The sequence below is a fragment of the Rattus norvegicus genome (assembly GCF_036323735.1).
Source record: "Rattus norvegicus strain BN/NHsdMcwi chromosome Y unlocalized genomic scaffold, GRCr8 chrY_unlocalized_20, whole genome shotgun sequence".
NCBI classification, from domain to species: Eukaryota; Metazoa; Chordata; class Mammalia; order Rodentia; family Muridae; genus Rattus; species Rattus norvegicus.
Window position 1 is genome coordinate 312,140 of NW_026947379.1, and position 25,702 is coordinate 337,841.

Consider the following 25,702-nt stretch of genomic DNA (forward strand, 5'->3'; position numbering starts at 1 on the left):
TTAAAGACTTTCTAGAATTTAATGAAAATGAATGCATAAATTGGGAACACAAAAAAGCAATGCTAAGAGGAAAACTCATAGCTCTGAGAGCCTCCACAAAGAAACAGGAGCTATGATACACTCGCAGTTTGTCCGAACACCTGAAATCTCAGAACCAATAAAAATCCAAATACACCAAGAGTACTAGACAGCAGGAAATAATCAAACTCCGTACTGAAATCAACCAAGTAGAAACAAAAGGTATTATGTAGAGAATCAACAAAACCGGGAGCTGGTTCTTTGAAAAATCCAGAAGATAGGTAAATCCTTTGTATTCAAATTAAAAATAACACAATCAGAAGTGAAATAGAGATATAAACATAGAAAATGAGGAAGCTCAAAAAATTATCAGATCCTACTATAAAAGCATATACTTAACAAAACAGGAAAGCAAGGATCAAATGGATAATTTTCTAGACAGATACAAGATACCAAAGTATCTTGAATCACAATCAGATAAACCATCTAAATACTCCCTTTACTTGTAAAGTAGTAGAAGCAGTCATTAAATGTCTCCTAACCAAGAGATCCCAGGATGAGGAAGGTTTAGTACAGAATTCTCTCAGACCTTCATAGAACACCTAATACCAATATTCTCCTAACTATTCAACAAACTAGAAATAGAAGGAACACTACAGTCTTATTACTTTTCTGACACCAGAGTTATGTAGATTTTGAGAAAGAATTATAAGAGCTGATGCTGAGTTCAACCACAGAAGAACAACAATGTCAATGAACCAGTATGTTCTGGATCTAAAACAATAATCAAAGACTATTCGTGGACAAACCTATGGTTCCAAATGCTTATGTTGCAGAGGATGGCCTTTTTGGGCACTATTGGAATGAGAAGCCCTTAGTCCTCTCTAGGTTTGACTGTTAGTTCAAGGGACAGTAAGGCAGACCAGTTAGTGATCTTATGGACAGAAAAGTGGGAAAGGAAATAACATTTGAAATGTAAATATAGAAATATCCAAATAAAAAAGCAATGTATTTTGTTAAAATATTAAAAAATGAAAGAAATAAAAGAAAAGAGAACTTCCAGCTAATCACATCTATGGACTCAGAAATCAAATGGGTCACTGTCAGGGAATGGCAGTCAGAGTAATACTAGTCGAAATATTGAGATGATGAAGTCTGAATTAGAAGCACTTCTCTCTCCCAGATATCAGTGTCAGCCTCAAACTGCACAATAGGTATCCAAAGCACGGAGGAGTTTACTCTGAGCTGAGGACACGATACTTGTCTGTCTCTTCTTCCTTAGGAAGTTTTTCTTCTGGGCAAAAAGAGTAAAAGCCATGAGCTGTCAGGAAAACAAATGTGCCAAGATAAAAACCTGTCTTTTGGAATAAAGAAAGTAATAATAAAAACTCTCTGACTTCCAGGAACCATAAAAACCAGGGATGTCAAGATGCTTCTGAGAGGCTACAATCTCTTTATTCCCATATGTGGAAGGCTCAGGTCTAGGCTATCTCTTCAGCGATTCCACTCAACTGCTACACAGGACTCACTGAGCTTTCCCATGGGCCACGTATTTCTTCCTTTTTTTAATAACAAGACAGAAGGCCAGGTTCCTTTTCCCCATCTCTGATCTCTTCATCATCTTTGTTCTCCTTCCCAAAGGCTCTTTACTGTGAAGTAGAGGCCACTATACAAATCCTAGACGTAAGGAAAGAATATCTGAGAGGCAGGATACAAGAGATTATTCAGGGAGGGACTAATGCTGATGTCACTGAAAGCTGCCATGGCCTACCTGCTGAACAATTTCCTGACCAGATTCAAGGGTGCCCTTTCCAGGAGTGACTCCTGGTACACAGTGGAAACCTTCATTTACTAAATCTCCCTAAAGCTAGAGACTTCTCAGTGCTTTATGCTTGGTTACATGCTCTGAATGGAGAATGTTAGTCAGGGGCTTGGCATGGGTAGAAATGATTTAGGAACATGGAGTGGAGGAGATTCTTCCAGATAATATTTTTATTCCCAGTTTTATTACTGTGACATACAGTTCAAATTTCTAGGTTTTCTCTGTTTCCCAAAGGCCATTATTTTGCATACAGACCTTTAATTGAATAAATATGTATTTCACTTTTTTATTGTACAATCCTTGATTGGGGACTTTATAAATATTCCTCAATGTGTACTCAAAAATTCAGTTCTCCAATTCCATTTTCTGCAATGGTTTTGGCAACAAAGTGGGCCCAGCTCTAGAGTGAGTATAACAGTGTAAACATTGTGTACCTACTTCAAATGATAAACTCCCAAATCCTTAATTTATCCAAAGATTACTAGACATCAATACTGCAAAGGATCACATGGACTATAGAATTCATTTCTCTATTCCCATTTGATATCAGTACTACAATAGCAACCTTAATGTGTTCCTGTGCAGGACTTGAGGGTTGGATGTTTTACCATGATTCTTTGTTAAGGCCAAACATAAGATAATGGAGGATGAGCAGGGAGAAGAACGGCTAGAGGACCAGTGAAACCTCATCTTCCATAGGTTCAAAAGAACAGGAGGGAGTCTATTTGACATTGTCATTTGTGGATTCTACATTCTTGACCTAGTTGCTCAGAATCCAAATTAAAATTCCACATGATGTTACAGCTGTAGGAACCAAGAAATTATATATATATATATATATATATATATATATATATATATATATATATATATATACACTAAACCAATATTCAAAGACTATACATGGGTAGACCTCGGACTCAATTGCATCTGTAGCAGAGGATGACCTGTTTGGGTCCCAATAAAAAGAGAGGCCCTTGGTCCTCCCTAGTTTTGATCCCAGTTAACGGGAATGTGAAGGCGCAGTAAGTGAGCCTATAGAAGAAGGAGAGTGGGACCGATTAGGGATCTTATGGGCAAGAAATAGGGAAAAGAAATAATATTTTAAATGTAAATATATAAATATCCAATTAAAAGAGCAATATAATTTGTTAAAAAATGATAAAAAATGAAAGAAATAAAAGAAGAGAATCTGCCAGCTAATTAGAACTATTCATTCAGAAATCTAAAGTGTCGTTGACAGGGAATGGTAGAGTAATACTAGTGGAAAGACTGAGATGATGAAATCTCAGGTAGAAGCACTTGTCTCTTCCAGATATCAGTGACAGACACAAACTGCACTATAGGAATCCAAAGCATGAAAGAGTTTACTCTGAGCTCAGGACACAATTCTTGTCTTTCCCTTCTTCCTAAGGAACTTTTCCTCCTGGCCCAAAAGGACAAAGGCCATAAGCTCTCAGAAAAACAACTTTGCCCTTTCCAACACTTGGCTTTTGGGATATGGAAATTAATGATATAAACTATCTGACTTTCAAGAAAAATAACAACAATGGAAGTCCAGATGCTTCTGAGAGGCTCCCTGCTCCATATTCCCATATGTGGAAGGGTCAGATAAAGGCTTTCTCTTCAGTTATCCCACTCAATGCCTACCCATGTCTCACTGAGCTATCCCATAAACCACATCTTCCTTCCTTTCTTTATACAAGACAGAAGGCCAGCTTCTTTGCCCATCTCTTATCTCTTCATTCTCTTTGTTCTCCTTCTCAAATGGCTGTTTACTCTGAATTTGAGGCCAATTAGTAAACCGTAGAGGTATTGAAGGAATATCTGAGAGGCAGTTGCAGTCACAATAGCACTTGTGACATCACAGAAGAAGCTAGGGCTCTCCAGGTTACAAGAGATTTTTCAGGGAGGGCCTAATGATGATGTTACTGAGAACTGCCATGGCCTACCTGCTGAACAGATTTCCTTACATTGACCAGATTTGGAGATGCCCTTTCCTGGAGTGTTTCCTGTGACATAGTGGAAACCTTTACATTCTACATCTCTCTAAGCTAGGGACTTCTCTCTGCTTCATTAGTGGTTACATGCTCTGAATGGAGAAGTTCGTCAGGGGCTTGGCAAGGTTAGAAAAGTAATAGGAACAAGGAGTGAAGGAGATTCTTCTGGTGAATAATTTTATTCCCCGGTCCAATCCTGTGACATTCAGTTCTATTCCCTAGGTTTCCTCAGTTTTCCATGTGCCAGTATTTTCCCTATAGACCTTTAATTGAGTGAACATTGTTTTGCATTATCTGATGGTACATTCATTGACAGGGGACATTATATATATTCCTGCATGTGTACTCAAAATTTCATTTTTCCAATTCCCTTTTTTTTTTTTGCAATGAATTCGGCAACAAACTTGGCCTGGCTATTGAGTCAATATAGCAGTGGAAATATTCGTACATAATTCTAATGATCAACACACAAATCCTTATTTTATCCAAAAATTACCAGACATCAATAAAACAAAGGACCATATTGACTATAAATTCCGACCTCTAGTCACATTTGATATCTTTACCACACTATCTACCTTCCTGTGTTCCCATGGCCAGACTTGAAGGTTTTAGATATTTTACCATGATTCTTTCTTAAAGCCAAATATAAGAAACAGGAGGATTGGCAGGGTTAAGAAAGCTTGAGGATGTAGGTGCCCTTGTATTTGGGGCATAGATATTTAGGATTGAGAGTCTGACCCCATAGGTAGCAATGAATATCCTAGTAAGAGCACCAATGGAAGGGGAAGCCCTGGGTCCTGCTAAGACTGAACCCCCAGTGAACTAGTCTATGGGGGGAGGGCGGCAATGGTGGGAGGGTTGGGAGGGGAACACCCATAAGGAAGGGGAGGGGGGAGGGGGATGTTTGCCCGGAAACCGGGAAAGGGAATAACACTCGAAATGTATATAAGAAATACTCAAGTTAATAAAAAAAAAAAAAGAAAAAAAAAAAAAAAGGAAAAAAAAAAAAGAAAGCTTGAGGAACAGTGAAACCTGAACTTCAAGTACAGGAGAGAGTCTATTTAACATTGTCATTGTAAACTCTACATTCTTGACCTAGTTGCACAGAATCCATGTTAACATTCCATCCACCAAAAAGCTGTAGGCACCAAAAGTGTGTGTGTGTGTATATATATATATATATATATATATATATATATATATATATATATATATATATATATATCTGTCACCAATTATAATTGATGAAGCTAAGAAGTGCATTCTGCCAGAAAACTGATATAGCTATGTTGTGAGAGACACAGCTAGAGCATGTCAAATGCAAAAGTGTATGCTATTGGTAAATCGGTGAACTGAAAATGGACCTCTTGTTGGTAGATTTTGAGAAAGGCTAACAAGAGCTGAGGGGACTTTCAACACCATAAGAACAACATTGCTAATGAATCAAAGTTTTCTGGTATGAGACTAATATTGAAAGACTAAACGTGAACAGACCTATGTCTCCAACTGCATATGTAGCAGAAAACGGCCTTGTTGGGCACCAATGGAAGAAGAACCACTTGATACTCCCTTGGTTTGATTCACAGTTAAAGAGAATTAGAAGGGACAGTAAGGGAGTTATAGAAGAAGTGGAGAGGGACCAGTTAGTGATCTTATGGGAGGAAACTCTTAAAGGAAATAATATTATAAAGGTGAATATTGAAATATACATTAAAAAAACAAATAAAATTTGTAAAAAAATAAAAAAATATATAAGAAATAAATGAAAAGAAAACTGCCAGCTAAACACAGCTGTTGACTGAGAAATCTAATGTGTCAATGTCAGGGAATGGTAGTCAGAGAAATAATATTGGAAATAGTGAGATGGTGAAGTCTCAATTAGAAGCACCTCTTACTCCCAGATATTGGCAACAAAGGGGGTAGAGCTATAGAGTGAACAGAACAGTGAAAATATTGTGTGCCTACTTCAAATAATGAACTCTAAATGCATATTTAATTCAAAAATTATGAGACATCTGTAAAGCAAAGGACAACATGGACTTTAGAAAGCAGATCTGTAGTCCCAATAGATATAAGTTCTATAAATCTACCTTTGGTTTTCCCAGGGCCAGACTTGAGGTTTTTGGATATTTTATCATGGTTCTTTCTTCAGACAAAACATAAGATTCATTTGGATGGGCAGGGAGAGGAATGACTTGAGGTACAGTTAAACCTCAACTTCAATATGTTCATAAGAACAGGATGGAGTTTATTTGGCATTGTCATTTGTGGATTCTACATTCTTGAACTACTTGCTCAGAATCCATGCTAAAATTCTACTTAACCTCATTGCTGTAGGAGACACTATATATATATATATATATATATATATATATATATATATATATATATATATCACCAAAACTAGATATGATTGATGAATGAAGTACATGCTTCCAGGTACCAGATATAGATCTTTCCTGGGAGACACAGCTAAACTTATCAAATACAGAAGTTAATGCTAGTGGCAAACTAGTTTACTGACAACTGATCTGTTGAGATTTTGAGAAAGGATTACAAATGCTGTGTAAGTGAGGGTTCTGAAGGTACCTGGAAGAGAATGTGGGACAAAGGACGCAAGAAGGATGCCAAGACAAGAGCCTGAAAAAGGCATCTATTTTATTTTTCTCCAAGGCTGAATTTATAACATCACAGGGGTTACAGAGGGAGGGGGAAGTAGGAAACATTTACGCAGGGCAAGAACACAGGATTCATTTGGTTATGGAACTGATGTTGAAAGGACGTCAGAAAGTTCACAGGTTTGTCGTATTATTAATCAGCAGGACAACATTATCATATTATTATTTTTCTTGACCACCAGATTTGTATTAGTCTTCTTCAGCTGGCTGGGGATTTTTCATGAACCTAGTTAATTGTTAACTAGGTTAACATGAACCTATTGTTAATTCTAACAATAATAATAACATCTACACAATGGAGGGCTTCAAGGGCATTGCAATGGGTTTCTAGAGGGTCCTCTAGATTCCTTTCTCCTCCTAGAGCACCCTCTAGGGCCTATGGCCTGTGAAAACTAGCAAGTCGTCCTGTCACAGCCGTAAGCCCCTAACAGGACCAATAGCGACTACCAAGTGGACTCTCAATCCTCTCCAGTGGTGACTCAAACACTTCAGCCATCAGAGGCAGACAACACAAGTCAACATGAAACAAAAACAAGACATGACACAGAGACAAAACAGAAGGTAACACAGAACACAAAACACAGATTTGCTTGAGCTTACCTCTGATCTCTTCGCCAATTGTGGTCTGGAGGGAACAGAGTTCCCTGTGATGGACCAAAATGTTGTAAGACCCCATAGTGGACCACTTCTGGAGCACAATCACGGAGCACAGATTGACAAAGTGACCACTGAAGTAGCATGAGGGTATAAGGTTTTAAATCCACATATGTGAGGTTGCTCATCCATACAAGGAGAGCCAACCTTGTACCCATAAACCACACAACTTTTATTCATTACAGGGGGTAGACTTCAGTAAAAGGGTTAGCCCATCCATTAAACAATCACTAACTCTGTACTATCTTTTGAATCAGTTGTTCCCTCATGGGGGAACAATGGACAAATATTTTTACAAAATCTAAGATTTTTTTTTTAAATTTTAACCCTATTTGTGTCCTGAGTGACTCCCTGAGACATGTCACAAAAGATGACTGTAGAATGCTTGTTCCATCACTCAGCAAAAGCTCTGGGATGGGACGGGGGTGGGAGCAAAAGCTCCAAGGGGGAACGAAGGCTTCCACAAACAAAAAGACAGACCAGCCTATTCACAGTGATAGACGTTCTCCTCAAGAACATCTTCAAAGAGCTGCACATTGGTAGCCATTTGTAAGTGAGAGGTCTGAGGGTGCCAGGAATAGAATTGGGGACAAGGGTCGCAAAGAAGGACGTTAAGATAGGAGTCTGATCAAGGCAAAAATTTTATTTTCCTCCAAGGATGAATTTATACCATAACAGGGGTAACAGAGGGAGGCGAGAAGTAAGAAACATTTACTCAGGCCAAAGATACAGTATTGGTGTGGTCAGGGAGTCAGCTGATGTTGACATAATATCAGAAATGTCACAGGTATGTCATATTATTAGTCAGCAGGACAACTTTGAAATATTATTATTTTTCTTGACCACCTGATGTGTATTAGTATTCTGCAGCTGGGTGGGGATTTTCCATGAAAATAGTCATACTTAATTCTAACCATAATAATAACATAAACATTGGAGGACGGCAAGGACATCGCTCCAAAGAAATTGAAGGAGCTTTCAACTCCATACTAAAAGCAATTCCAAAGAAACAGAGATTTCTGGTACTAATCCAATATTCTGTGCATGGACAGAACTATGGCTCCAATATCATATGTTACAGAGGATGGCCCTATTGTGCACCAATGGAAGGAGAAGAACTTTGTCCTTCCCAGGTTTGACTCCCAGTTCAAAGAATGTCAAGGTGCAGTAAGGGAGGTTATAGAAGAAGGGTAGTGGGACCAGTTAGGGGTCTTATTGACAGGAAACTGTGAAAGAAAATAACATTTGAAATGTTAATATAGAAATATCCAATTAAATAAGCAATAAAATTTGCTAAAAAATGAAAAAAATGGAAGAAACAAAATAAAAGAAACTGCTAGCTTATCTCACCTATTGACTCAGAAATGTAAAGGGTCACTGTAAGGAAATGGTAGAGTCATACTACTGAAAGACTGAGATGATGAAATCTCAACTAGAAGCACTTCTCTATCCCAGATATCAGTGTCAGACACAAACAGCACTATAGGGATCCAAAGCCTGAAGGAGTTTACTCTGAGCTGAAAATACAATACTTGTTCATCCCTTCTTCCTCAGGAACTTTATCTTCATGACAAAAAGAATAAAAGTCATGAGCTCTCAGGAAACAACTGTGCCCTTCCCAATATTGGCTTGTGGAATAAAGAAATGAATGATATAAACACTCTGACTTCCAGGAACTATAAGAACAGGGAAGTCCAGATGCTTCTGAGAGGCTCCCATCTCCTGATTCCCATATGTGGAAGACTCAGATCAAGGCTGTCTCTTCAGGGAACCCACTAAAAACCTACCCAGGACTAATTTAGCTCTCCAATGGACCACATATTTCTTCCTTTTTTAACACCAAGACAGAAGGGCATCTTCCTTCTTTCCACCTCTGATCTCTTCATCCTCCTTTTCTCCCTCAAAAATGGCTGTTCACTCTGAATTAAAGGCCAATTAGTAAGCCCTAGAGGTACTGAAGGAATATCTAAGAAGCAAGTGCTGTCACAACAACACTTATGACCTCACAGAAGGAGCTAGAGCTCTCAAGGTTACAAGAGATTTTTCAGGGAGGGAGTAATGATGGTGTCACTGAGAACCTCCATATCCTACCTGCTGAACAGCTTTGCTTTCATTGACCAATTTTGAGAGTGCCTTTTCCAGGTGAGTCTTTTGTGACACAGTGGAAACCTTTACATACTATATCTCTCTAAATCTAGAGACTTCTCTTGTCTTCAATAGTGGTTACTTACTCTGAATGGAGAAAGTTGTTCAGGGGCTTGGCATGGGTAGAAATGATTTAGGAAAATAAAGTATAGGAGATTTTTCTAGATAATATTTTTATTCCGAGGTTCATTCCTGTGACATACAGTTCAATTTTCTAGGTTTTCTCTTTTTCCCGACAGGCAGTATTTTCCATATAGACCATTAATTTATTGAATATTATATTACACAAATGTGATCATGTTCTAGTTTTATTTTCTTGCATAGTGCTGAAAAAATGATACCCAATACTGTATTAGAACAAATATTACATAGTACACCTAAAGAAATCAAATTCCTCCCAAGGCCAACGTAACATCATAAGTAATCAATTTCAATTTACAGAGAAATGTTTAAATATTGTATTATTTATCTTTAACAGTACTCAAGAATCTTTAAAAAAACAGAAATCTAAATATCTGTATAAAAATGTCATATCTGCTTTAAATGATCAGAATGCACATCTGTGATTGGCAATCCTTATTAAAACCTATCAGGAACTGAGGCTAAACCTGGGACAGAAATCAGTCATCAACAGTTCAGCCTTTGTGACAGTCACACCATTAGCCTGTGCCGCCATTGTTCTTGATCCCTGACCTTAAAAGGTCCCAGCCTTTCCAAACCTCAAACTGTTACATAATTTTTTTATTACCTCAGAGTCAGTAGGGACAACGTCTTAGTCAGCTTCACAAGCAATTTACTTTTCCAAATGTGTTTTAAGGTTGGCGGTCGTCGCTGACCATTCTACATTTCCTCGGGAAATGATGGAAGCACTGATCTGCCCCAGAGGCAAATCCTAAAAGATCTTGACCACTGTTATTGCAAATACCAATGGCGCTGCCCTCTGAGTGGTGTGAAGCTCCATGAGGATTTTCATGCACTTCTTAGATTAAGAGAGATATTAGTGCAAAAACCGAGTGACACTCTGCATGAAGTCCTCGTTGGGTTCCTGACTCTCCAAGGTCCAACGGGACTGGGCAGAAGAGTGGGCCATACTGCAGGAGTTCTAAAGCTGTGCGCCATTCCTCCTTCACAGGCCTTGGCCATACTCCATTTCAGAACCAAATTTGAACCATGCTTTTAACCTGGATAGAATTTCAAATACTATACTGAGTAGGAAGTGTGGGCATCCTTACATTGTCCTTAACTTTAATGGAATTTCTTTATGTTTCTTTCCATTTAGGTTGATGTTGCGTGCTGGCTTGCTGTCCATTGCTTCTATTATGTTTCTGCATAGGACTGGTATCACTGATCTCTCTGATGCTTTTAACATGAAGAGGGGTTGGAATATTTTTGCAAGTTTTTTCACCACCTAATGAGATTATTATGTGATTTTTTTTTTCTTTCAGTCTCATTATATAGTAGATTATATTGATGGATTTTAAGAAATTGAACCGTCCCTGCCTCCCACTAGATATTAATAATTACATAGCATAACCAACAGAAGGGATCTCATATTCTCACGCATACTCTTACAGCTCTCCAAAAAAACAAAAACAAAAACATGCAAACAAAAAAATCATGCACCCTACAGAACAGATCTAATACTCACAAAAACACTCAAACATCCCAATCGAAAAAACAAAAACCAAAAAACATGCAAGCAAAGAAAAAGCACTGCTCCTGTAACATCAAAATAGCATGAACTAAATATCACTTCTCATTAATACCTTTAAGCATTAATGGCCTCTACTCAGCAGTAAAAGGACACAGGCTAATACAGTGGATTTAAAAACAGGATCCATCCTTCTTTTGCACTCAAGAAACACAATCTAGCAGCCGAGATAGACACAACCTCAGACTAAGGGATCGGCAAAGTTTTCCAAGCAAATGGACACAAGAAACAAGATGGTGTAGCCATTCTAACATCCGGCAAATCAGACTTTCAACCAAAAGTAATCAAAACAGATGGGGAAGGACAATTCATATGCTTCAGAAGAAAAATCCACCAAAATGTCATCTCAGTTCTGGATGTCTATGTGTCAAAGACAAAAGCAGCAACATTGGTGAGAGAAATATTCCTGAAGCTTAAATATCACATCGAACCTCAAATATTAGTAGTGGGGAACATCAATGTCCCACTCTCACCAAGGACAGGCCATTGAGACAGAAACTAAAAAAATATAAATGATGTAACTAATACGGGGTTCAATTAGATTGACCTCAATGATATCTACAGAATAGTTTACTCGAACACAAAAGTACACTCTTTCTTTTCAGTACCTCATGGAACCTTATCATAAACTGACCATGTTCTCCCACTCTAAACAAGCCAGAACAGATACAGAAAGACTGTGCTAACCATTGGATCTTTCAGATCACCACGGATTAAAACTGGACTTCAACAATAAGAAAAAGTGTATGAACTCATTGAAATTAAGTAGCTCGCAATTGAAAAACAACCAGTTCCGAGAAGATATGAAAAACAAAAAGGGTTCCTAGAATTTAATGAAAATGAAGGCACAGCTTCTTCAAACTTAAGGGACATAAGGAAAGTAGTGCTAAGAGGAACTTGCATATTCAGCACTGGGCACTTTCATAAAGAAACCGGAGAGACCACACACTAGCAACTTCACAGCACACCCTAAATCTCTAAAATAAAAAGAAGCAAATACATATTAAAGGAGGAGACAGCAAGAAATGATCAGACTCGGGGTGAAAGTGATCCATCAGAAACAAAGAGAATACAAAGATCAAAAAAAAAAAAAAAAAAAAAAAAAAAAAAACCAAGAGTTGGTTCCTTGGAACATCAACCTGACAGACAAACACACAGACAGATAATCTAATAGGTTGAGAGAAATCATCCAAATAACAAAAGCAGAATTGAACCAGGGAGCCGTATCAATGGACACTGATGAAAGTCACAGAATCTTTAGGTCTCACTTCAAATACCTGCTGTCTCAAAAATTAGAAGCTCTGAACAAAGTGAATGATTGTGTAGACTGATTACACTGATCACAGGTAAATTCAGGTAGGATAAACTATGTAAATAGCTCTATAACAACTAAAGAGACACAAACAGTAATTAAGTTTCCCCACTGAAACAGCCCCAGGGCCAGATTGTTTGAGTACAGACTCCTACCAGATTTTCAAAGAATTCTCAACCTACTCCAAAAAACAGAAACAGGAGGAAAATAGCCAAACTGATTCCATGTCACCACTGTCACCCTGACACCTAAATCACAAACGACTCAACAAGGAAGAATTTCAGACGAATTTCCCTTACGAACATTGGTGGAAAAATTACTAGGTAAAATGTTCCAAAATAATATCCAAGGGCATATCAAAACCGCCATTCAGTGCCATCATGTAGGCTTCCTCTTGAGGTTGCGGGAGTGGATCAATCTAGGTAAACCCATCAAAGTGATCCACCATATAAGCAAACAAAACTGAAAAAAAAATATTCTACCCTCAGGATTTCCCATTAACATGCGAGCTCACTTGGAGTTAACTTTGTGGATGTTGCATAGCATGCAGTATATTTATGTGTGTGTGTGTATATACATATATATAATATTATATAATAAATTAATATATTAAATTATTATATACTAACATTATAATAATATAAGTAATATTAATATACTATATTAACATTTTAAATTGTTATATATCAAAGTTATGCTAATATATAATAAATATTACTCTAGTATATTAATATATTGAATTATATTATTATAATAAATAATAAATAAAGATATAGTACATTAATATATTAAATTATTAAATATTAATATCATGATTCAATATAATTAATATTTATATATTATGTTAGTATATTAAATTATTATATAGTAATAATACTATACCTCTCTTACCCTATTCTGACTCTCTACCTAACCCCATCCTCCACCCTCCATTATCAAATTTCCTCTCTGGCTCCCTGTCATAGGCTCTAGCATTTACTGAACAATTAAAATAGACAGAAGGTTCATATGCGATCTCCTTAATACATGATAGAGGTCTAGTTAGAGGCATCCTCCTTTGAGGAAGCTGATAAATATAAGGATACAAATACCGTTTGCCGGGGAAGATCAAAACTGAATAATGACATTGCATATCTATTCAGTGGATTCTGAAAGAACGAGGAATATTCTTCCTATAGACCTAGCTGTACTACTCCTGGCCTTATGTCTGAAAAGACATCTGCCATACCACAAAGACACGTGCTCCATCATGTTCCTAGCTTCATTCTTCATAATGAGTAGAAAATAGAAATAACCGAGATGCCCCTCAATGAAAGAATGGCTACAGAATATGTGGTTCATTTACACTATGGAATACTACACAGCTATGAAAAATAAGGACATTGTGAAGATGCGGTCAAGTAGATGGAATGGGAAAGTATTGTTCTGAATGAGGTAACTGAGACCCAAAGTAACATGTACATGATTAAATTTAAGTGATTAAAAGAGGGTATTAGCCATAAAGTACAGAATTCACACGCTGCGATCTACAGAACCAAAGAGGCTAAACATGAAGAAAGATCCAAGAAAAATGCTTTGATTTCACTCAGAAGGAGGAATAAAATAATGAGAGGAGGCAGATGGAAGGAAAGGATTGGGTGGCTGAGGGGATGGGAAGGGATATGGGGTTTGAGAATCATTTCTTGGGAGAGGCGTGCAAAAGGGACAGAGAGCCAAGAGAATAAACTGAAATCAGTGACTGTCCAGGGTTGGTGCTATCTCTATGATTTGCCTGCAATCTGGGATGGGTGAGGCTACCCTGGCATCGATGAGGGTGACTTTAGCTGAGACTCGTAGCAATGGGGATACAGATACTGAAATGGTCACTTTCCGTAGCCACGGAGGACCTATGGTGGAAGGTTAAGGACACAAACCACCCCCAAAATTTTGACCCAGAAATTGCCCCCTCTATAAGAAACACAGGGACAGAGATGGAAGAGGAAATGAGGGAATTGTCAAAGGATAAGTGGCCGGATGTGAGACTTATCCTATGGGCAGACGGCAAACCCTGACATTATTAATGGTCTTTTCTTGTGTTTGCAGACAGGAGGGTAGCATTATTTTCCTCTGGAAGGCACAATGGAGCAGCCGACTGAAACAGCTGCACAGATGCACGGCCAAACATTGGATGGAGCTCAGTGAGTTCCACTGGAGAGCTGAGGGAAGGGCTGGAGAAGCAGAGGAGCTTAACGGGTTTCACGATATTCCATGACAAAACCAAATTTACACAGTATCGTTCCACATATCCAGTCCTACAAAGGATAATCAATGGCAAAGTCCAACACATTGTGGCAAGTAAAACCATAGATAAAGAAAGAAATTAAACTTTTCTCAACAAAACAGAGAGGAGAAGCACACAAACATAAACTAACTTCAAATTATGAAAAAACAGAAAGCAACCATCACTATTCCTAAATATATCTAAACATCAAAGAACACAATTGCCCCCTAAAAAGACACAAATTAGCAAACTGGATATGGAATGAGGACCCAGCATTTTGCACTACAGGGAACACAGCTCAGAGAAAAAGAGAGACATTACCTCAGACTCAATATTTACACAATGTATGGAGAAGAGTAAATATCCCCTTTCTCCACAGGGGACTCTAGGTCATACTGTCCAAAAGGAGAGGCTCCAAAATTTTCACATATACATCAGAGAAGCTAGAATTTTCCAAAACTAAGCAGGATTCTCTGAGTAGTACTCTATCTCATTAAGAGACGGTGGGACAAGAAATATCTACTAAAGGAATTCTACCCACAGCCACATCTTAGGAAAGGCTGGTTGATGTGACACATATACAAAAGATTTTCTTGGACATATTCCATCTGTAGAGAACATTATGGATCCAACTGTATGTGAACCAGGAGTGGTGGAACATGAAATGCAAACACTAGTGGCTGTAGCATCCTTGATATCTGAGGAAATTGATTCCTTGTTTTCCATTTGTGCAAAAGAATGCATATGACCTCTGCAGGTTTCACGGGGGACTATTTGAACTTCCTTATCTCCTCAAGATCAGGCCATCTTCCCCAAATTCAGAAGATGCTACGCACTCTTACAAATATGAACAAATGGTTGCCAGTCCTTTTTTATACCCAAAATCGGGCCCAAAACATCTGCAAAGTACATCAAAGACTTTGGATTTTACCTTATATTCTGAAGGGGCCTTGGACCCTGTTTTGCCTACCAGTCAGGCTTTGGAACCTGTCACTTCTACACAGAACTCTATTTCCACTTCTCCAGCAGAAGAAATTTTTTTTGGAACTTCCTCAATTACACAAAAATATCTAGAAACATCCTTATCTGATCATGAGGCTCTCAGCCCCCTCACATATGTCCATGATGCTCTAGGAGAGGTCACATCTTCTGAGGTAGTTCTAATACCTACCCCCCATTCTGATATCACAGTCAGCATTTCTAAACATATACACAGTACATTAAGACCTTCCTCATCTGAGAAGGATGTCTTAGGATCTACTGCATCTGAAAAACATGCTTTACAACTATCTCCATCTACCCAAGTAGATTTATTTCACATGTCCACTCTGGGGAGAAATAGTCAACATTCTCCCTCTACCAAAATGGACCACAGGCATCCAGTTTCTAGAAACAAAGGGTTAAGATTTGAACCTTCTGATGGACTCTTGAGAAATTTCTCCTCTAAGGAAGACAGTTTCAACATTACCCCTTCTGCCAAAAGGGATCCTTTGCCATCTTCTGCTGCCAAAGAGACACCAAAAGCTAGAACATTCCTCACGTGAGTCCCACACGTTCTCCATCTGTCCAAAGGGTCTTGAAATTTTCCAAAAATGATGAAGGAATTGTGGAAATCTGCCAATCCTTACAAGGGCATGCTGGATATACCATATTGTCCCAGGATGCTCAAGTACCTCCGCCTTCTACCAAAAAGGCATGTTCACCAATCTGCCCTAGGGTTTCAGGGAATTTCTTCACCCCTCTCTAGGGTTCCAGAAAGTGTTCTCCATCCTCAAAGTAATTTGTCATTGTGAAAATTATACTCCAAAATACAATAACACTTTTTATATTTCCAAAGGTATGATGGAAAGTCCACATCGAAAAAAAAATCATTTAGACCTTGTGCCATTAGCCCAAGTATATCAGAAAAATTCCATGTCCTCTAAAGCATCAAAAAAATCAATCTGGTTCTATGACTCTTCCTGGGAAACATTTACCATCAGCAACAGAATCCCCAGGATCATCAAAATCTAAAAAGGGGTATCTAGAATATTTATCATCTGCCCAAAGGTCTTTAGGATGTTCAGCAACTTCTCCATGAGCTTGGTTAACCCATAGAACAAAAGAACTAAAGCCATCTTCCCAGGGTGTTTTCACAAGAACCACATAGTTTTTCTTTTCTTTTATGCCAAGACATAAGGCCAGCTTCCTTCTCCCCATCTCTATTCTCTTTATCCTCTTTCTTCTCCCTCCCAAATGGCTGTTTACTCTAAATTAGAGGCCAATTAGTAAACCCTAGAGGTACTGAAGGAATATCCGAGAGACAGTTGCTGTCAGGACAATGCTAGAAACATCACAGAACCAGTTAGGGCTCTCCAGAATACAAGAATATTTCAGGCAGGACCCAATGATGATGTCACTGAGAACTTCCATGGCCTACCTGCTAAACAGCTTTCCTTACATTGACCAATTTCGAGGGTGTCTTTTCCATGAGAGTCTCCTGTGACACAGTGGAAATCTTTACATACTACATCTCTCCAATGCTAAGTACTTCTATTGTTTCATTAGGGGTTACATTCTCTGAATGGAGAAAGTTAGTTAGGGGCTTGGCATGGGAAGAAAAGATCTAGGAACATGGAGTGGAGGAGATTCTTCTGGATAATAATTTTATTCCCAGGTCCATTTTTGTGACATACACTTCAATTTCCTAGGTTTTCTCTGTATCTCCAAAGCAAGTATTTTCCCTACAGACCTTCAATTGAATAAATATTGTATTAACTATTTTGTCTACATTCCTTGAGAGGGGACGTTATACATATTCCTGAATGTGTACTCAAAAATTCTGTTTTCCAATTCAATATTGGCAATGACTTTGTCAACAAAGGGGGCACAGCTAGAGAGTGAGTATAAGAGTGTAAATACTGTGTACCTTCTTCAAATGATAAACTCCCAAACACTTATTTTATCCAAAAATTTCCAGACATCATTAAAGCAAAGGAAAGCATGGACTATAGAATTTGGTTCCCTTGTCCCATTTGATATCAGTTCTGCATTATCTACCTTACTATGTTCCCATGACAAGATTTGAAGGTTTTTGATGTTTTACCCTGATCCTTTCTTCAGACCAAGCATAAGATTCAGGAGGATGTGCAGGATGAGGAATAGAGTGTGGTCCAGTGAAACCTCAGCTTCATTAGGTTCATAAGAACAGGAGAGAGTCTATATAGAACTGTCATTTGTGGATTCTACTTTCTTGATCTTGTATCCCAGAATCCATGTTAAAATTCCATCTAACTTCGTAGCTATAATTTACATATATATATATATATATATATGTACATATATATATATATGTGTGTGTGTGTATATACATATAAATGTGTGTATATAGATGATATAGATATATATTTGTATATATAGATGATATGTAGATATATAGATATATAGATAAACACATATACAGATATAGATATATAGATATATAGTTATATAGATATATGGATATATAGATATATAGATATACAGATTATAGATATGGATATAGATATAGATATAGATAGATATATTAGCCACCAAAATAGATAAGATGTATGAATCTTAGAATTGCATGATTAGAAGAAACAAATATAGGTCTTTCCTGAGAGACACAGTTAGAGCATGTCAAATACAGAAGTGAATGTTAGTGGCAAACCAGTAAACTGAAAACCCATTTGTTGTTGGTAGATTTTGTGAAGGGTTACAACAGCTGAAGGACCTTTTAATCCTATAAGGAAAACCATGCCATCGAACCAGAGTTTTCTGGTTGTATACAAATATTCAAAGATTGTACATGGATAGAACTATGGCTCCCACTTCATATGTAGCGGAGAATGGTTTTGTTGTGCACCAATGGAAGGAGATGCCCTTGGTCTAAACTAGGTTTTATTACCAATTCAAGGGAATTTCAAAGAGCAATAAGAGGGATTATACAAGAAGGGTAGGGGGACTGGTTAGGGATCTTATGGACAGGAAACTGGGAAAGGCAAACATATTTGAAATGTAAATATGGAAAATCAAATTAAAAAAGCAAAAAAAATCTTGCTAAAAATAATAAATATTAAATAAGTTAAAGATAAGGAAACTGCCTTCTAATCATACATATTGAATGAGAAATTTAAAGGGTCACAATCAGGCAATGGCAGTCAGAGTAATCCTAGTGAAAAGACTGATATGATGTACTATAAACATGTCTAACTCCCAAATACCAGTATCAGACACAAACTGCACCATAGGTAATCCAATAATTAAGGAGTTTACTCTGAGCTGAGGACACAATAATTTTCTTTCACTTCTTCTTTAGGACCCTTTTCTTTTGGGCAAAAAAATAAAAGGCATGAGCTCTAAGGAAAAGGACAGTGCCCTACTAAACACCTGGCTTTTGTGATAAATATATTAATGATATAAACTCTCTGAGTTCAAGGAATCACTAGAAGCAGGGAAGTCCAGTTAGTTTTGACAGGTTCTAAGCTCCTGAACCCATGTGTGGAAGGATCAGATCAGTTGTATCTCTTCAACGTACCTACTCAACTCCTACCAAAGACTCAGTGAGATTTCCCAGGGTCGACATATTTCTTCCTTTTCCTTATACCAAGACAGAAGGCCATATTCTTTCTCCCCATCTCTTAGCTTTTCATCCTCTTTGTTCTCACTCCCAAAATGCTGTTTGCTCTGAACTAGAGGCCAATTACTAAATCCTATAGGTACTGAAGGAATATACGAGAGGCATTGCAGACATGACAACATGATATTATAGGAGAAACTAGGGATCTCCAGGATACAAGAGATTTTTTCATGGAGGGCCTAATGATGATATAACTGAGAATTTCCATGGCCTACCTCTAAACAGCTTTCTTTACATTGAGCAGTTTCGAGAGTGCCGTTTCCAGGTATGTCTCCTGTGACACAGGGGAAAACTTTATTACTCCATCTCTATAAAGCTAGAGACTTCTCTTTTCTTCCATAGTGGTTACATGCTCTGAATGTAGAAAGTTAGTCAGGGTCCTGGTATGGGTAGAAATGATCTGGGAACTTGGAGAGGAGGACTTAATTCCAGGTCCATTCCTGTGATATACTGTTCAATTTTCTAGTTTTCTCTGCCTTGTATAGCCCAGTATATTCCCTACAGACCTTTAGGTGATTGAATATTGTATTTCACTTATCATTTGTACATTCCTTGATAGGGGACTTTATAAATATTCCTGAATGTGTACTCAAAAATCCTGTTTTACTATGCCATTTTCTGCAATGATTTTGGCAATGACGTGGGCCCAGCTATAGAGTGAGTATAACAGTGCAAATACTGTGTACCTATTTCAAATGATAAAGTCCCAAATCCTTATTTTATCCAAAAAGTACCAGACATCAATAAAGCAAATGTCCACATGGACTATACATTTCTGTTCTCTAGTCATATTTGATATCGGTACTACACGATCTACCTTACTGTGTTCCCATGGCCAGACTTGAAGGCTGTAGATGTGTTATCATGATTCTTTCTTAAGGCAAAATATAAGAAACAGGAGCATGGAGGAGTTTACTCTGAGCAAGAGACACAATAATTTTCCTTCCTTTCTTCCGTAGGTCCTTTTTCTTCTTGTGAAAAAGAATAAAGGTCATTTGCTCTCAGGAAAACAACAGTGCCCTTCCCATCACTTGGCTTTTGCAATAAAGATATGAATGATATAAACTCTCTGAATTCCAGGAACCATAAGAACAGAGAAGTCCGGATGCTTCTGAGAGGACCCCAGTTCCTGATTCCCATATGTGGGACGCTCAGATCGATGCTATCTGTTAAGCAATACCACTCAAAACCTACCGAGGCATCACTGGGCTTTCCCAAGCACACATATTTTTTCCTTTTTTTTTTTTTTGACCAAGACAGAAGGGCAGCTTTCTTCTCCCCATTTCTGATCTCTTCATCCTCTTTGTTCTAACTCCCAGATGGCTGTTTACTTTGAATTAGATGCCAATTACAAAAACCTAGAAGTACTGAAGGAATACCTGAGAGGCAGATGCAGACTTGACAACACTAGAGACATCAAAAAAGAAGATAAAGCTCTCCAGGTTACAAGAGATTTTTCAGGCAGGGCCTAATGATGATGTCTCTGAGAACTGCCATGGCCTACCTGCTAAACAGCTTTCCTTACATTGATCAGATTTGAGGGTGCCCTTTCCTGTTATGTCTCCTGAGATTCAGTGGAAATCTTTATGTACTCCATCTCTCTAAAGTTAGACACTTCTCTTTGCTTTATTAGTGGATACATGCTCTGAATGGAAAAAGTTAGTCAAGGGCTTGGAATGGGTAGAAAAGATTTTGTAACATGGAGTGGAGGAGATTCTTCTGGATATTAACTTTATTCCCAGGTACAATCTTTGAAATACAGTACAATTTTGTAGGTTTTCTCTATTTCCCAAAGGCCAGTATTTTCCCTACTGACCTTCAATTGAATGAATATTGTATTTCACTTTCTTAATGTACATTTATCGATATGGGACTTAATAAATATTGCTGAATTTGTACTCAAAAATTGTTTTCCAATTCCATTTTCTGCAAAGATTTTGGCAAGAAAGGTGGCCCAGTTATAGAATGAGTATAACAGTGTAAATATTGTGTAGCTACTTGAAATGATAAACTCCCAAGTCCTTATTTTATCCCAAAATTACCAGATATCAGTAAAGCGAAGGCCAACATGGACTATAGAATTAGGTTCTCTAGTCCCATTTGATAACTGTTCTGTATTATTTACCTCACTGTTTTCCCATGGCCAGACTAGAGGGTTGTGGATGTTTTACCATGATTTTTTCTTGAGGAATAATAAGATAGAAGAGGAAGGAATGTGAGAGGAATGGCTTGAGGTCCACTGAAACCTCAAATTCAATAGGTTCATAAGAACAGGAGGGAATCTATTTGGCATTGTCCTTTGTGGATTCTACATTCTTGACTTAGTTACACAGAATCCATATGAAAATTCCCCCTACCCAAGCAGCAGAAGGAGCCTCCTACATATATATCACCAAAACCTGATAAGATTGATGAATCTAAGAAGTGCTTTCTGCCAGGAACCAAATATAGATTTTTCCTCAGAAACACAGCTAGAGCATATTATATACGGAAGTGACTGTATTCTTGTAAAACTATAAAAATAAAAAGTAAATTTTTGTTTTATCCTGCTAACTCTGGCACCGAAGTGTCTGAAATTCTCTGCTAGATATCTTGGCATAAACACCTTCCCAGTCCTCAGCTACACAGTGTTTCATGCCGTCACACACTCTTCCATACTCAAACCCTCACATAAAAAACACACAGCACAATAATCTTTGATTTAGTTGATTAGATATATTTGCCCACTTAAACACACCACGTAGGGTACTACCCATCCCTTATGAATATTAAAAACGACTTGTAAATACACAGAGCAGAATCTTAAATTCACCTGCCATGGCTTCTCACTCTGTCATATTACAATCCTCTTTTTTCCTCTAGTGTCCTCCTCTTCCTTCAAACATCTCTACTGACCATTCTTCCTTCTCCTCACAAATTAACCCTCCTTCTATCCTGTTCCTGCCACTCACTTATACTTTACACATTCAATGGGGAGGTAGTTCTTGTGAAGTAACCTGAGTTCTGAGTACAGGACTATGCACCTGACTTTGGGGCAGTTGAATTTGCATCAAACACAGAAAACTGCAGGGAGAACCACAAAATGAACCCTAGTGGCAAACCAGTGAACCGAAAACGAACTTCTTGTTGGTAGATTTTGAGAAAGGATTAGAAGAGTTGAAGGTGCTTTCAAACCCATAAGAACAACAATGCCAATGAAACAGAGCTTTCTGGTAGTAGACCAATATTCAAACAATGAACATGAACAATCCTATGGCTCTTACTGCATATGTTGCAGAGGATGGCCTTGTTGGGTGATAATGGAAGGAGAACCCGTGGTTCTGCCTAGCTTTGACTCCCAGTTCAAGGGAATATCCAGGGGCAGTAAGGGTGGTTATAAGAGAAGTGTAGGAGGACCGGTAAGGGATCTTTCAGTCAGAAAACTGGGAATGGAAATATTTTAAATGAAAATTTAGATATATCCAATTAAAAAAGCAATAAAATTAGTTAAAAATTTTAAAAAAAATGAAAGACATGAAAGAAAAGAAATCTTCCAGCTATTCACACCTATTGACTCAGAATTTTAAGGGGTCACTGTCAGGGAATGGTAGTCAGAGTATTACTAGTTGAAAGACTTATATGATGAAGTCTCATCTAGAAGCACTTCTCCCTTCCAGCTATCAGTGCCAGACACAAACTGCATTATTAGAATACAATGCATGGAGGAATTTACTCTGTGCAGAAGACAAAATATTTGCCTTACCTTTTCTGTTAGGACCTTTTCCTTTTTGACAAAAGGATAAAAGCTATGAGCTCTCAGGAAAAACTAGAGTGCCCTTCCCAATACCTGGCTTTGGGGATAAAGAAATGAATTATATAAACTAACTGACTACCAAGAAAAATAACAAGCAGGGAAGTCCAGATGCTTCTGAGGGGCTCCCAGCTCCTGATTCCCATATGTGGAAAGCTCAGATCAAGGCTATCTCTTCAGTGAACCTACTCAACACCTACCCAAGACTCAAGGATCTTTCCCATTGACCACGTGTTTCTTCTTTTTATACCTAGACAGAAGGTCACCTTCTACACCCCATGTCTGATCACTTCATCCTCTATGTTTGCCCTCCCAAATGGCTATTTACAATGCATTAGATGCCAATTTGAAGACCCAAAGGTACTGAAGCAATATCTGATAGGCAGTTGCAGTCAGTACAACAATGGTGACATCACAGAAGAAGCGAGGTCTCTCCAGGATACAAGAGATTTTTCTGGGAGTCCTAATGATGATGTCACTGAGAACTGCCATGGCCTACCTGCTAAACAGCTTTCCTTACATTGAACAGATTTGGAGTGCAATTTCCAGGAGTTTCTCCTGTCTAACAGTGGAAACCTTTACATACTTCATCTCTTTAAAGCTAGCGATTTCTCTTTGCTTCATTAGAGGTTATATATTCTGAATGGACAAAGTTAGTCAGGGGCTTAGCATGGCTTGAAACGAATTAGGAATATAGAGTGGAGGAGATACTTCTAGATAATTTTTGTTTCCCAGGTTCATTCCTGTGATACACAGTTCATATCCCAGGATTTCTCTATTTCCCAAAGGCCAGAATTTTGCCTACAGACCTTAACTGAATGAATATTGTATTTCACTTTCTCATTGTACATTCAATGATAAGATACTTTATTAATATTCCTGTATGTGTACTCAAAACTTCTGTGTCCAATTTAATTTTCAAAAAAGCAAAGGACAAAACAACTATGGAATTCAGTTTCTAGTACTTTTTAATATCGGTACTACACGATCTACCTTTTTGTGTTCCCATTGCTAGACTTGAGGGTCATACATTTTACCATTATTTCTCTGAAGGCCAAACATAAGATACTGGGGGATGGGCAGAAAGAAGAATGGCTTGAGAGCAAGTGAAACCTCAACTTCAATTGGTTCATAAGAACAGGAGGGAGTTTATTTGGCACTGTCGTTTCTGAACTCTATATTCTTGACCTAGTTGCTCAGAATCCATGTTGCCTCCACCCAACCACATAGTTCTTGGAGCCACCTAAAAGAGGATATATGTATATGTATATATCCTCCAAAACTAGATAAGATTGATGTCGCTAAAAAGGGCAATCTGCCAGCAACTGGACATAGATATTTCCTGAGAGACACAGGTAGATCATGTCAACTACAGAAGTTAATGCTAGAGCAAACCAGTGAACTGAAACAGACTTCTTGCTGGCAGATTTTGAGAAAGGATTACAAGAGGTGAAGGAGCTTAAAATCCCGTAAGAACAACAATGTCAATGACCCAGAGCTTTCTGATACTAGACCAATATTCAGTGAATGTACACAGACAGAACTATGGATCAAACTGCATGTGGCAGAGGATGACCTTGTTCATCATGAATGGAAGCCGAAGCTATTGCTCCTCTCTAGGTTTGTCTCCAAGTTGAAGGGAATGTGAAGGCACAGTTGGGGGGGGGGGTTAGAGAAGAAAGGGGAAGGATACGGGTAGGAACCTTTTGGGTAGGAAAATGGGAAATGAAATAACATTAAATGTAAATATAGAAATATCAAGTTAAAAAAAGCAATAAAATTGCTAAAACATAAAAAAATGAAAGAAATAAAAGAAGAAAAAACTGACAGCTAATCATACCTATTGACTCAGAAAAGTAAAGTGGTGGTCAGTGGAAATATTAGTGGGAAGACTGAGATGATGATGTGTCACCTAATAGCAATGCTGCTTCTCAGACTGCACTATAGATATGCAAACATGGAGGTGTTTCTTCTGAGCTAGAGACACTATATCTGTCTCTACCTTTTTCCTTAGGACTTTTTTCTTCTTGTCAAAAAGATTAAAGGCCATGAGCTGTCAGGAAAACAACTGTGCCCTTCACAACACTTGGCCTATTGAATAAAGAAATTAATGATATAAACTCTCTGACTTCCAGGAACAATAAAAACAGGCAAGTCCAGATGCTTCTGAGAGGCTCCCAACTCCTGATTGCCATAGGTGGGAGGCTCAGATCAAGGCAGTCTCTTTCTCAATCCCACTAAATCCCTACCAAGTACTCACTGAGCTGTTCCAAGGACCACTTATTTCTTTTCTTTTTTTTATACCAAGACAGAAGGCCAGCTTCCTTTTTTCTTCCCATATCAGATCTTTTCGTCCTCTTTGTTCTCCCTCCCAAAGGCTGTTTACTCTGACTTAGAGGCCAATTAGTAAACCCTAGAGGTACTGAAGGAATATCTGAGAGGCAGTTGCAGACACAACAACACTTGTGACATCACAGGAGAAGATAGAGATCTCCTGGTTACAAGAGATTTTGGAGGGAGGGATTAATGATGATGTCACTGAGAACTGCCGTGGCCTACCTGCTAAACAGCTTTCCTAACAGTGACCAGTTTTGAGAGTGCCTTTTCCAGAAGTGTCTCCTATGACACAGGGGAATGTTTTATGTACTCTATCTCTTTAAAGCTACAGAC

The 25,702-nt window shown here is 38.1% G+C and overlaps 2 long non-coding RNA genes across 4 annotated transcripts in view; one reads left to right on the forward strand and one right to left on the reverse strand.

Moving 5' to 3' along the window:
• LOC120099735 (uncharacterized) overlaps window positions 1-25,454 on the reverse strand; it is a 64,708-nt gene extending 39,254 nt beyond the window's left edge. Inside the window, exon 1 of one of the 3 annotated variants that reach the window (XR_010062166.1) lies at window positions 25,293-25,454. This is a non-coding gene — a long non-coding RNA (uncharacterized LOC120099735). Of the gene's footprint in view, window positions 1-3,490; window positions 4,082-7,121; window positions 8,805-25,292 lie in introns of those variants that run through there. The other 2 variants (XR_010062167.1, XR_010062168.1) reach the window with 2 other exon arrangements.
• LOC134484640 (uncharacterized) lies at window positions 9,204-14,677 on the forward strand. Its single transcript, XR_010062169.1, has 3 exons — window positions 9,204-9,317; window positions 10,600-10,658; window positions 14,426-14,677. It is a non-coding gene; the product is annotated as an uncharacterized LOC134484640 (long non-coding RNA).
• Window positions 25,455-25,702: the final 248 nt, after the last annotated feature.